This window comes from Macaca fascicularis, chromosome 1 (genome assembly GCF_037993035.2).
Source record: "Macaca fascicularis isolate 582-1 chromosome 1, T2T-MFA8v1.1".
Classification (NCBI taxonomy): Eukaryota; Metazoa; Chordata; class Mammalia; order Primates; family Cercopithecidae; genus Macaca; species Macaca fascicularis.
In genome coordinates this window covers 46,371,370-46,382,360 of record NC_088375.1, presented here as the reverse complement: position 1 = coordinate 46,382,360, position 10,991 = coordinate 46,371,370, and the positions used below count along the sequence as shown (strand labels likewise).

Genomic DNA, 10,991 nt, shown 5'->3' with positions numbered 1-10,991 from the left:
ATGGTGGCTGAGTCAGTACCTGGAATGAGGGCATGCATAGTGAAGGCTTTGCTCTGGGGTCTAGAATGCAAAGCAGCTCACTATGATAATGCCATTTATATCTGCAATATGGGCAGGCTCGGTGCAGCTGCAGAGCCTGGTTCTGGGTATGGGCACTTCTGGAGAAGTCACCACAGCTGTAGGGTCGAGTCATGCATGTGGTTGGATTGGGTGGTGGCACCTTTTCCAAAGCAACTCAACAGCAACAGCCTCCCGGGATTTGGAAGATAGTGCAGCTATGTCTACCCCTCCAAGGTTTTTCCCAGCAGAAATGACAGTTGATTCTTGCAGAGGCAAGAGATTCTGGTGTCCTCTGCCGAGGAGCTCACTGGTGATTATGGTGGTCCCCACTGCATGGCTGGTACCAATGTCTCCACCTTACTTCTTTGCTCCTAGGCATCTCCTGACATACCAGGTATGCCACTCTCCAGAAATTACTTCTATGTGGTTATTCTTTATATTTTTCTTACTCTGCTGTGCTGTTGCAGATTCCTTAATGGGCTTTTGAGCCCTACCTGTGCTATTATGAATATATATATATATATATATATATATGAGAGAACTAAGGCTGGTATCTCCTACTCTCTTGCTCTGCCATTTTAGTGAGAAGTTTAAAAATTTCTAAACGTAATAATTTATTTTAAATGTATTTTATAATAATTTCAAACATTTATTAAGACATAATCAGTTATATTATGATAGATAACTTGTTTCTCATCCCATCTTTCTTCTCTCAATTTATGCTGTCTTCAGTGTTAAAGTATGTTTCCTTGGGGACATGGAGTCTCTCCATATTGACTCTAATGTCAGTTTTCTGTGTTTTATATTCTGTTTAACATTTTATGACAGCAATACAAGGTCATTTTCCAATTCACAGAAATTCAAGGAAGTTCTATAAGCATAATTGATTGTTATAAGGGCTTTATTTTTGAAAACACGATAAATTTCTTATCTGTCAAATTCGTTCTTCTTTGTCCTCAGGCAATTTAGTCATTAACTTCTCATTTTCAATCGTAAATTTTTCATACTGTGCTTTCTCATAAGGTAAGGTGAAATGTAGCATTTACACATTTTCTTCCCAGGATTTCATATCTCATGTTACATATTTAACTTTCAAGAAAATATCTCCTTTGTATCACAAATGTAAAGAAGTAACTATATATCGAAAATTTTAAGAGAGGTAAGCATAAAATCATATAATTAGAAAAGAAGACAGGAGTTTTACAAAAATTGAGACAGGAAGAAAATAGAAAAGGGATGTGGTAACAAGAATAATTATAATCATAAATTATTTTATAGTTATAGTAATATAGTAGAACAATAGTTTTATTATTAGCTAAAAATAGTTTTCATAAAAATATAATAAACACAAGGTGCAACAAAGGCACACAAAAATGTCATACCTGATCAGTATTAGTATCATTATTTTGCTAGATTATTTAAAATATATTACTCAGTTTAACCTTAAGTACAATATTATAAAGAGGAAACTTTTATTCAGATTTTATAGGTGTATATTTTTTGAGTTCACTTGAGTTAATTAAATATGAACTTATTTAATAAATTAGCTATAAAAAATTTCCAGTTAGGTTTATGTTGTCAGAAGGGTAATGAGGAGAATGAGTATTAGGTATGGTATAAACAATCTTCTAGTTTTATGTTCAGGAACAAGTGATTAACATGGTAAATACGACTGATATTATGCAATGTGATATTAATTCACTCAGAATGATTGTGATTAAGTGCAACGCACATAGATATTTTTAAATAATCCCTGTGCAACGCACACAATCCTTGTGCAACACACACGGTAGATATTTTTAAGTAAACTTTATTTTGCAGAGCAGATTTAAGCAAAATTGTGTGTCAAGTACAGAATTCTCATATGGTTCCTGCTGCCACACAGACACAGCCTGCACCACTATCAGCATCCTGCACCAGAGCGGCATATTTGTTACGTTCAATGAACCTATATCAATGCAGTATTATCACCCAAATTTCATAGTTTACGTTAGATTTCACTCTTGGTGTTGTGCATTCTATGAGTTTGAACAATATATAATGATACGTATCCATGATTATAATACAACACATAATAGTTTCATTCTACTAAAAATAATCTCTCCTCTATTCTTCCCTTCCTCTCCCATGACCCCTGGCAACCATAGCTCCTTTTAATGTCTCCATAGTTTTGCCTTTTCCAGAATGTCATGTAGTTGAAATCATATACCATGCAGCCTTTTAAGATGTTCTTATTTCCACTTAGTAATTTGCATTTACATTTCCTCCATATCTTTTCATGGCTTAGCTAATTTCTTTTTAGCAGTATATTATATCCCATTGTCTAAATGCACCATAGTTTATTTATCCATTCACCTATCAGAGTACATCTTGATTGCTTCCAAGTTTAAATATTTATGACTACATTTGATCTAAACATCTAAATGCAGGTTTTTGTGTAGACATAAGTTTTCTGTACATTTGGATGAATACCAGCATAATTGCTGGATTGCTCAGTAGGTATTTGGATTGGTTCATTTAAGTCCTTCATATATTTCAAGCATTAGCAACTCTATCTTCATTTGGTTATTCTCCTGCCTCACTCTACATCATCTCTGCACATACACTGATATTCATTAGAAGATCATTTTACTGGCATTTATACTGCAATAAGTCAAGTATATCTACAGTGATATTACTGTAAATTATTGATATTACTGTAAATTAGTGATATTACTGAAATTACTATTACAATATGGTATGTTGATAGACAATGATTTTTATTAAACTCCAATGTCTTTTGAAATTTTCTTCCTTTTTTCCCTTTATGGATTAGGAAAAAGCATCTGAAATATGTATTTGCTACGTTTGAAATTTAATCTAGTAAAATGACCAATAGCTATCAAAATATGTAATTTAAAAGTATGCAGATTTTAATCTAAAGGGACAGACAATAATTTGTTTAAGAATTGTTGACTCAGATGTAGAATTGGAGATAATTTATAGAAACTTATATAAACATTGCCACAAATTTTTGTTGATGGAATTCAAAGTGTAATAATTGGTTTATAATACAGATACACTGAAAAGAAATACTCTTGATTTGGGTTTAAAGTTAATATTTCTTCAAGATTGATTGCAAATACTGTTAATAATAATCCGTAATGATATTTTGCATGTTTTTATGTACAAAATATCTTTTCATACAGTTACTGCCAAGCATTGCTATACCTCTACAACCATTACATTCTCATTTTAGGATCATGGGTATTTACTTATTTATTTATTTATTTATTTTTATTTATTTTTTTAACAGGCTTAATTCACTTTATTTTTCTTGTATAAAAACCCTATGTTGTAGCCACAGCTGGAGCCTGGGTCCGCCGCACAGAGACTCTGGTGTGGGTCTTGACAAGGTGGTCAGTGAATTCCTGATAGGGAGACTTGATAAACACAGTCTCCTTCCAGAGGTCGGGGTCAGGTAGCTGTAGGTCTTAGAGATGGCATCAAAGGTGGCCTTGGCGAAGTTGCCCAGGGCCGCAGTGCAGCCCCGGGCTGAGGTGTAGCAGTCATCGATACCAGCCATCATGAGCAGCTTCTTGGGCACAGGCGCTGAGATGATGCCAGTGCCCCTGGGTGCAGGGATGAGGGGCACCAGCACAGAGCTGCAGCAGCCCGTCACCTTACAAGGGACGGTGTGGGGCTTGCCCATCTTGTTCCCCCAGTAGCCTCTGCGCACCGGGACAATGGAGAGTTTGGCCAGGATGATGGCCCCACGGATGGCAGTGGCCACCTCCTTGGAGCACTTAACACCCAGGCCGACGTGGCCATTGTAGTCCCCGATAGCAACAAACGCCTTGAACCTGGTGCGCTGGCCAGCACGGGTCTGCTTCTGCACCGGCATAATCTTCAAAACCTCGTCTTTGAGAGAGGCCCTCAAGAAAAAGTCAATGATCTCAGATTCCTTAATGGGCAAAGAGAAGAGGTAGATCTCCTCCAGGGACTTGATCTTCATGTCCTTGACCAAGTGGCCCAGCTTGGTGACGGGCATCCCCTCCTTATCCTCGGCCTTGCCTCCGCGAGCTCTGTGGCCTCAGCCCCGGCCCTGTCCACGGCCGCCGCGACCCCGGCCCCGGATGCCACTGCCAAAACCTTCGCGGAAGCCACCGCGGTTCCCCATCCCAGGGCCACCAGGGCCTCTGGGCCCCAGGCTGCACCAGCGTCATCCACCATTTGGTGTTCTCTTGGAGAAGAAGCTTATTTCTTTATAGTAACATGTATGCATGATATTGACACTTTACTCATGCTGTCCCCATGATTGGAATATATCTTTTCTATTCCTTCATTCCCATTAATTTCTGCTAATTTTAAAATCTAAACTCAGACATGACTTACACTAATTTTTTTTTTTTTGTAATTTGGGCTATTTATAGCTCTATGTTTACTACATTGATTTACAATGATTGTTCAGATTTCTTTTCTTCAAGACTGTATTGTGGTTCCTTGAAAGCAGGTTGCGGTATATCCCTTTACCTAATCTGACTGTAATAAAACCTTTCATTTGTAGTATACTCTGGATGAATAATTTGTAATCTTTGACAATGAGTATTTATGAATATTTTTTCAAATTTGCTACTTTGTCTGACAGTACAATATTTAATGACCAGCTTATTCTTAGTTCAGAGTGTCCTATTTTGCTAGAGCATATTTTCAAAATATCTCTTAACTCTCCAAGTTCTGATTTCTAATTTTGCCGACTCAGTATGTGAATTCCTAATTTCCTCTTTAGGTGACAAAGGCACTTAATGTGTAAACAGATGAATTATTATCCCTGACTTTGGAATTAATGGATGTAAAAAGGAGAGAAGTTGTTATTATAATTTTTTGAATAACTTTATCTTATTTTATTTCATTTCATTTTTGAAATTACAACCTTACAAATAAGAACAGTCTCTGTGTTACTTTACATGTAATATTTATTTTTCACAATAAAACTCTGGAGCTTTTACTAATGTTATTACTATTTTTGAAATGAGAAAAGTGAACCGAGAGATGTAAGTGATTTGATCAGAAATCACACATTTGATTAAAATTCAGAAGTATCTGCTCTTAAAGCTCAGATTCTTAACTTACATAATTCAGAAAACACGTGTGTGTGGCCAAAAAAAAATAGTTACTATGTGAATTATTACTATTACCATTATTATTTTATACAAGAGATTAGTAGACTACATAAACAGGGTTATCAGCTTAGCAAATCAAAACATCTAACACCAAGTTAATATTGCATGAGATATTCTTGTACTAAAAATAGACTTGGGTATCTGACATTCAAATGTAACTGGTCTTCCTGTATTGTATTTAACAACCCTAAAAAAATACCAAAGAACAGTCATGCTCAGAATTTGGTGAATATCCATTATTAAATGTTGTCAACGTATAGGACTTGGAATTATTTGAACAGGCCCTTTACATTTGTAAAATTTACTGAGTCTTCTCAAGTAAGCATCTACAAAATAAAGAGGAAAAAAAGAAATGATGGAAGAAACAAAAGGAGGAAAAACGGAAGGAGAAAGGAAGAGCTATAGCAAAGAAGAAGAAAAAAGTGAAAAAAAAAAAAAGATACAATACACGGGAAAGAGATAAATGAAATAAAGAGTATCATTGAAAATAATAGTAAGGCCAGGCATGGTAGCTCACTCCTGTAGTCTCAGCACTTTGGAAAGCCCAAGATGGAGGATCACTTGAGCCCAGGAGTTCTAGGCTGCAGTGGGCTATAATCAGGCCACTGTATTCTAGCCTGGGTGATAGAGTAGACCCTGTTACAATAAATAAGTAAATAATTAGATGGGTAGATATGTAAACATTTAAAATACATCCTGCTTACACTTACAAATAATGTTGTTTCTTAGTCCTGTGATGCCCACAAATGTTTCATAAATTAGAATCCTGAAGAGATTTGGCTCATTCATAAACTATGTCAACACTCATACTTCCTAAGTTCCTCCCATACTTCCTGCCATTATTGTTTATTATTTCCATTAATGTCTTTTCCTGTTGCACCACAGTTCTCTTCTGTGTCATTATTTGGGTCATCCCAATTTTCCTCTATGACAGGAACTTGGGACATGATTCCCTACACATTATTTTTTGTATATGTCTGGATCTCAACTTGGGATCTTAAGAGTGTAGATTTTCACAGTGCTTTTCCAGTAAAGACAAGAGATGTGTTGAGCAATTTCCAATATAGTGATAGCAAAATCATCTCCTTTATACCTTGTGAAAATTGCTAGTGCTTTTTTGGGGGACCAGGCTTAAAAAGTACAAGTTACGCATTCTAAAATACATTACATACTTGATATCCTGTTAATTTACATTAAAATGTTTTAAATAATTTATATGGTGGAAAATATTTTTAAAGTTAATATTTATTAGAATGTCTAACTTTCCCAACTGCTTAATTTTCTATTTGAAAAATAATCTTTGAAAACATTTCTTATTGTAATCATAATTGTCTTATTTTCTCTTTCTGAAAAAAATGACATTTATTATAAAATGTTATTTATTTCTACTTCATAGATGTTTAATTATCACAGATACGCTATTAGAAACATTTAGAAATTCAGAGCTTTGAACTAAAACGTCGTCTTATGTTGAGATACAAAGGATAATAAACTTATATGACTAGTTTAAGGTTATAGTTCCCTATGAACTATGGGATCCTGGGTCTGTCATATCACCCTTCTGGAGCTCTGTTTTTATACCTAAGAATGAATACTTTTAAAGTAACTGATTTCACATTTTCTTTCCACTTTACTTTTGTGTTTTTTTAGAAATGAAATTAATATACTTTTATATTTTTGTTTAATCTTATCAATATAGCTGATTTGGCATTTTACATACATTAATTTTAGCTTTGAATTTACTCAATATTATCTTGGAATAAGGCAAAATAAATTTACTAGACAGTAAAGAAACCTTAAAGAAACTCTTTAAATTTCCTGGTTCTTAGTTTCCTTTCCTTTAAGTGGCTTTGGTTGTGGTGGAGTTAGACATTCACGATCCCTTCTTGAGCCATAAATAAAACAGACAAAATATGTACTTGCCAAGTCACCACTTTATTTTGTGATCTATAGACACAGTCATTAAGTACAGGTACAATATGAAAGAAATGAGCCACACTGAGGTGATGTGGGCCACCTTAAATCTAAGGAAACTGCATTTTCAACCATGAAATCTAATAAGCTTGAGGTTCATAAAATAACTGGAGGAAAGCCATGTGTATGAGCAAACTCTCAATTTAGACCTGGAAAACTATGGATGCTGCAGCATTTGCACACTGGCCAAACAAAGAAAATCATTAGGCAGCATCATAAAACTCCCCTAATCCATAAAATGCTACAATTTTATTTCTGCAAACAGCAGTTTCACCCCTGTTTTTCTGTGCATTTTATGACATGGAATTATTTTATGGTACCATATATTTAAATTCAGTTTCTGTAAATATTTTTTTCAAATCTTTTATCTTTTGAAAATAGTGTATCCCACAATGGCATAATCAGTGTTTCCAAAACAAAACATTCTCTATTATATACAATGAAGTCTTTCAGAACAAAAGAAAAATACATTTTACTTCAATATGAGATGTCATTGTTATGCTTGGAATATAGTAATGAGATTGTTACTTTAAAATTTACTCATTTATTTATTCAATACTTTCTATATTTTATGGCTTTCTTTCAAGGATACTTTCCTCATTTGCTTCTGGAAGGACTTACACATGTTTCTTTCCATAATATAGGAAATACTACAGAGAAGTCCTTGGTAAACATTTGTTTACCTTCAGGTAGTTTGATCCATCTCCCTCACCTTTTTTATGTGTACATTCATGAATCCTATGGCATAATAAATCTCTAAGTCTAAGTAATCAGGTATCACACATTAAAACTCTTGCCATCAGTGTTGTTGTGACTTTGGCTCTGACGGCAGCTTTTGTACTAAATACCTAAATACCAGTAGAATTTAGACCATTCATTCAACTGTTTTTGTCTTTTGAATCAATAAAATTTTAATACCATCAATATTTCTCTCCCAAAATATAATGATAATATAATCAGATAAAGTCAGTGAAAATTTTGTTAACCATCACACCCTTTCCAAAGTATTGATTGCCATCTGCACACATTGAAATTGTCTTATAAAATTCAATTTATTTTATCAATCTCATAAAAGTCCAGGTCTTTTATGATAGCTGAAGTGGTATTGGACATCTCTTGTGCTTCAACTACTGTTTTCAAGACAACTATTTGCTCTACTTGTCACAATGGTGACTAGATGTATGTTGAGAGTATTACCTTAGCTGTGATTAGCATATTTCTCTATTTTCTAAAACTCCCTTGTCACCACCATGAGTAAAAGTCTATAATATATGTGCGTATTCATATATATGTGCAAGTTGGAAATTTTAACTATCTTAACATCCTGTGGGGTAAAACTTAATAAAATGGTGGTGAGGCATTAGTGTACATGTTTTTGTTTCTGAGAGAGAAAAGTTGGAATAGATCCAACCTGGCTTCTCAGTGAGTCTCTTGCTTGACACCTACTTTCTCCTACTGATGACAAACTTGATAACTCACTGTTTCTTCCTTTCTTCTGCCTTTTGTTCTACTTCTCCTCTCTTGTTTTCATGGATCACATCACAATACAAATACTTGATTCCTTCCTTAGGCTCAGGATTTCGAAGGCAATTGAGCTAATATAGGCCCCAGAAAGTATACTCTCATCATGGCATTCTATAAAAAGTTTGAATAGATAAAACTCAGCATTGTATAACCATAGTTAATCATAAGTTGGGTGGGTGAATCCCCTAGCGTGGAGTATTATTATAATTAACATGATTTCATTCATACTAAATTGAGATTTGATGCACTTAGAATGTTAGCTTATGCAGTAATGGTGCTAGTAGTGATACATAAATGGTAATTTAAAAGACTACAGAGTTCACTGGGTTTTAGACAGTCAACTAAATAATCTTTTAAATTACCATTTTTATACCAGGAAACCATAACCCTAGAAAGTATACATATACATGTGCATATACACATGTGTGTGTGCATGTGTGTGTGCAGGCACTAATACACTTTTAAAAATTGATATATAATTAGTTAAAATTAATTGATATTGATATTTAAATTAGTCCCATAAGATGAGAGCAATATATGTTAGCATTTTCCTTCCCACTTCTGTGTGTGTGTGTGTTTTCTGTTTTACTAAATTGGAATCATAAGCCATTTTTCAACTTCATCTTCTGTGAAATGGAAAATGATAGTATTCCAAATTTTTAAATATTGTAGAACACCAGGAAAAGAGAAAACTAAAGGCAAGATGTCTCAATTTACTATAAGTTTTTAAAATAATATAAGGAGTAGTTATAATGAATGAGTCTAGTGCCATTTGACATTTACTGGTTTAAAAGTTAACATAATAAAAATAAAATAATTTGGAAAATAGAACTATGGATTAAAAGTAAACATACAAAGTTCTAATAATTTTTTTGGGTTAGTCAACATCTTAAAATTATTTTTAATTTGATATCAAGAAAATTATTAAATTTTCCCTTTGAACAATCATCACTATTATTTTCGGTCAACTGCCCTGTATAAGTTTCCATGTTAGGGACTGAAACTGAATTCAGAGTAATAATTGTTGTAATTCTCTTTTTTGCTTATGTTTCAGGTAGAGGATTACATATAAGACAGCAACAAACACACTCTGTTTTTTAAACAAATATGGTCGATGTGTACCACATAAATTAATCTTATTAAATGTTTATCTGATTAATTTATGAGTCTAAAAAGTCAATATTTTCGGATCATAATTCTGAACATTCTGGACAAGTATATCACATAAAAGAGAGGTTGGCAATAAGACAAAGAGAAGATTTGAACTAAAGATTCCATGAACCTTTAACTGTTTGAGTCAAGGTTTTCTCTCATTATATAAGTGGAAAAATAAAAATAATCTACACAAATACTGAATACTTACAACAAAATTGCATCATAACAGAACTGCTAGACAGATTATTTCTTTTATAAAAGCTTTCTTCTAGCTAAATGTTTTTATCATTATAAATTTTCTCTGAATTTCCTGTATAATTTCTTGTATATTTATCCTACTTAACTTCCTGTCTCTACTAAGTTCTTCACACTTTTAAAAACTAACTGATTTTAATAATAATCTTTCCAAATATTTATTCAGAGGATTTTATGTTGTCAACATACAAACAATGACAAGTACCTGATAAATTAAATGACCAGAAAATGTTTAAAGGTAGTTTTCTATTGTCTATTACATTTCTATCACGAACAGTGTACTTTGCCTAAAAATGTTTCTTGCAGTATCCATTTTCATTTCATTAAATTATGAATTTTCATTGGTGGAATTGTGTTCTCACTGTAGCAAACAGTTCTCAATGCCATTATCTTGCTGATACTGTCAATGATGACATTCTATATAAGTAGAACAAATTATACTATCACCAAAGCATAAAAAATGTTTCGTGTGAAAGATAATATCACTTATTTATAGAAAAAAATCCACCAAATCTACATCAAACACATTCTACCATAAAAAGCTTTTTTTTTTTTGGTAGCTAATTCATGAATTTGAATATGTAATTATGATTTAGTAAATGTAAGTTCATGAACTCTCATCCATCCATTATTTAAGATTACTTATGCGAGGCAAAGTAGAGTTTCTTTTTGAACATGTAAATAAAATTAATTTTAAAACATTCTGATCTTTGAGTAGATACAATTTATTTTAGAGTTTTTATAAATAATATGGTTACTTTATTTAATAACTATCCAACTTGGTGACTGATTTTAAATATACTAGCTGAGCATGGTGGCTCACGTCTGTAATCTTAGTAGTTTGGGGGGCCAAGGCAGGAG

General features: G+C 33.4%; 1 pseudogene; it reads right to left on the bottom strand.

The window, feature by feature from the left end:
- Window positions 1–3,354: 3,354 nt before the first annotated feature.
- On the bottom strand, window positions 3,355–4,272 carry LOC102144949 (small ribosomal subunit protein uS5 pseudogene; annotated as a pseudogene).
- Between the last annotated feature and the right edge of the window lie 6,719 nt (window positions 4,273–10,991).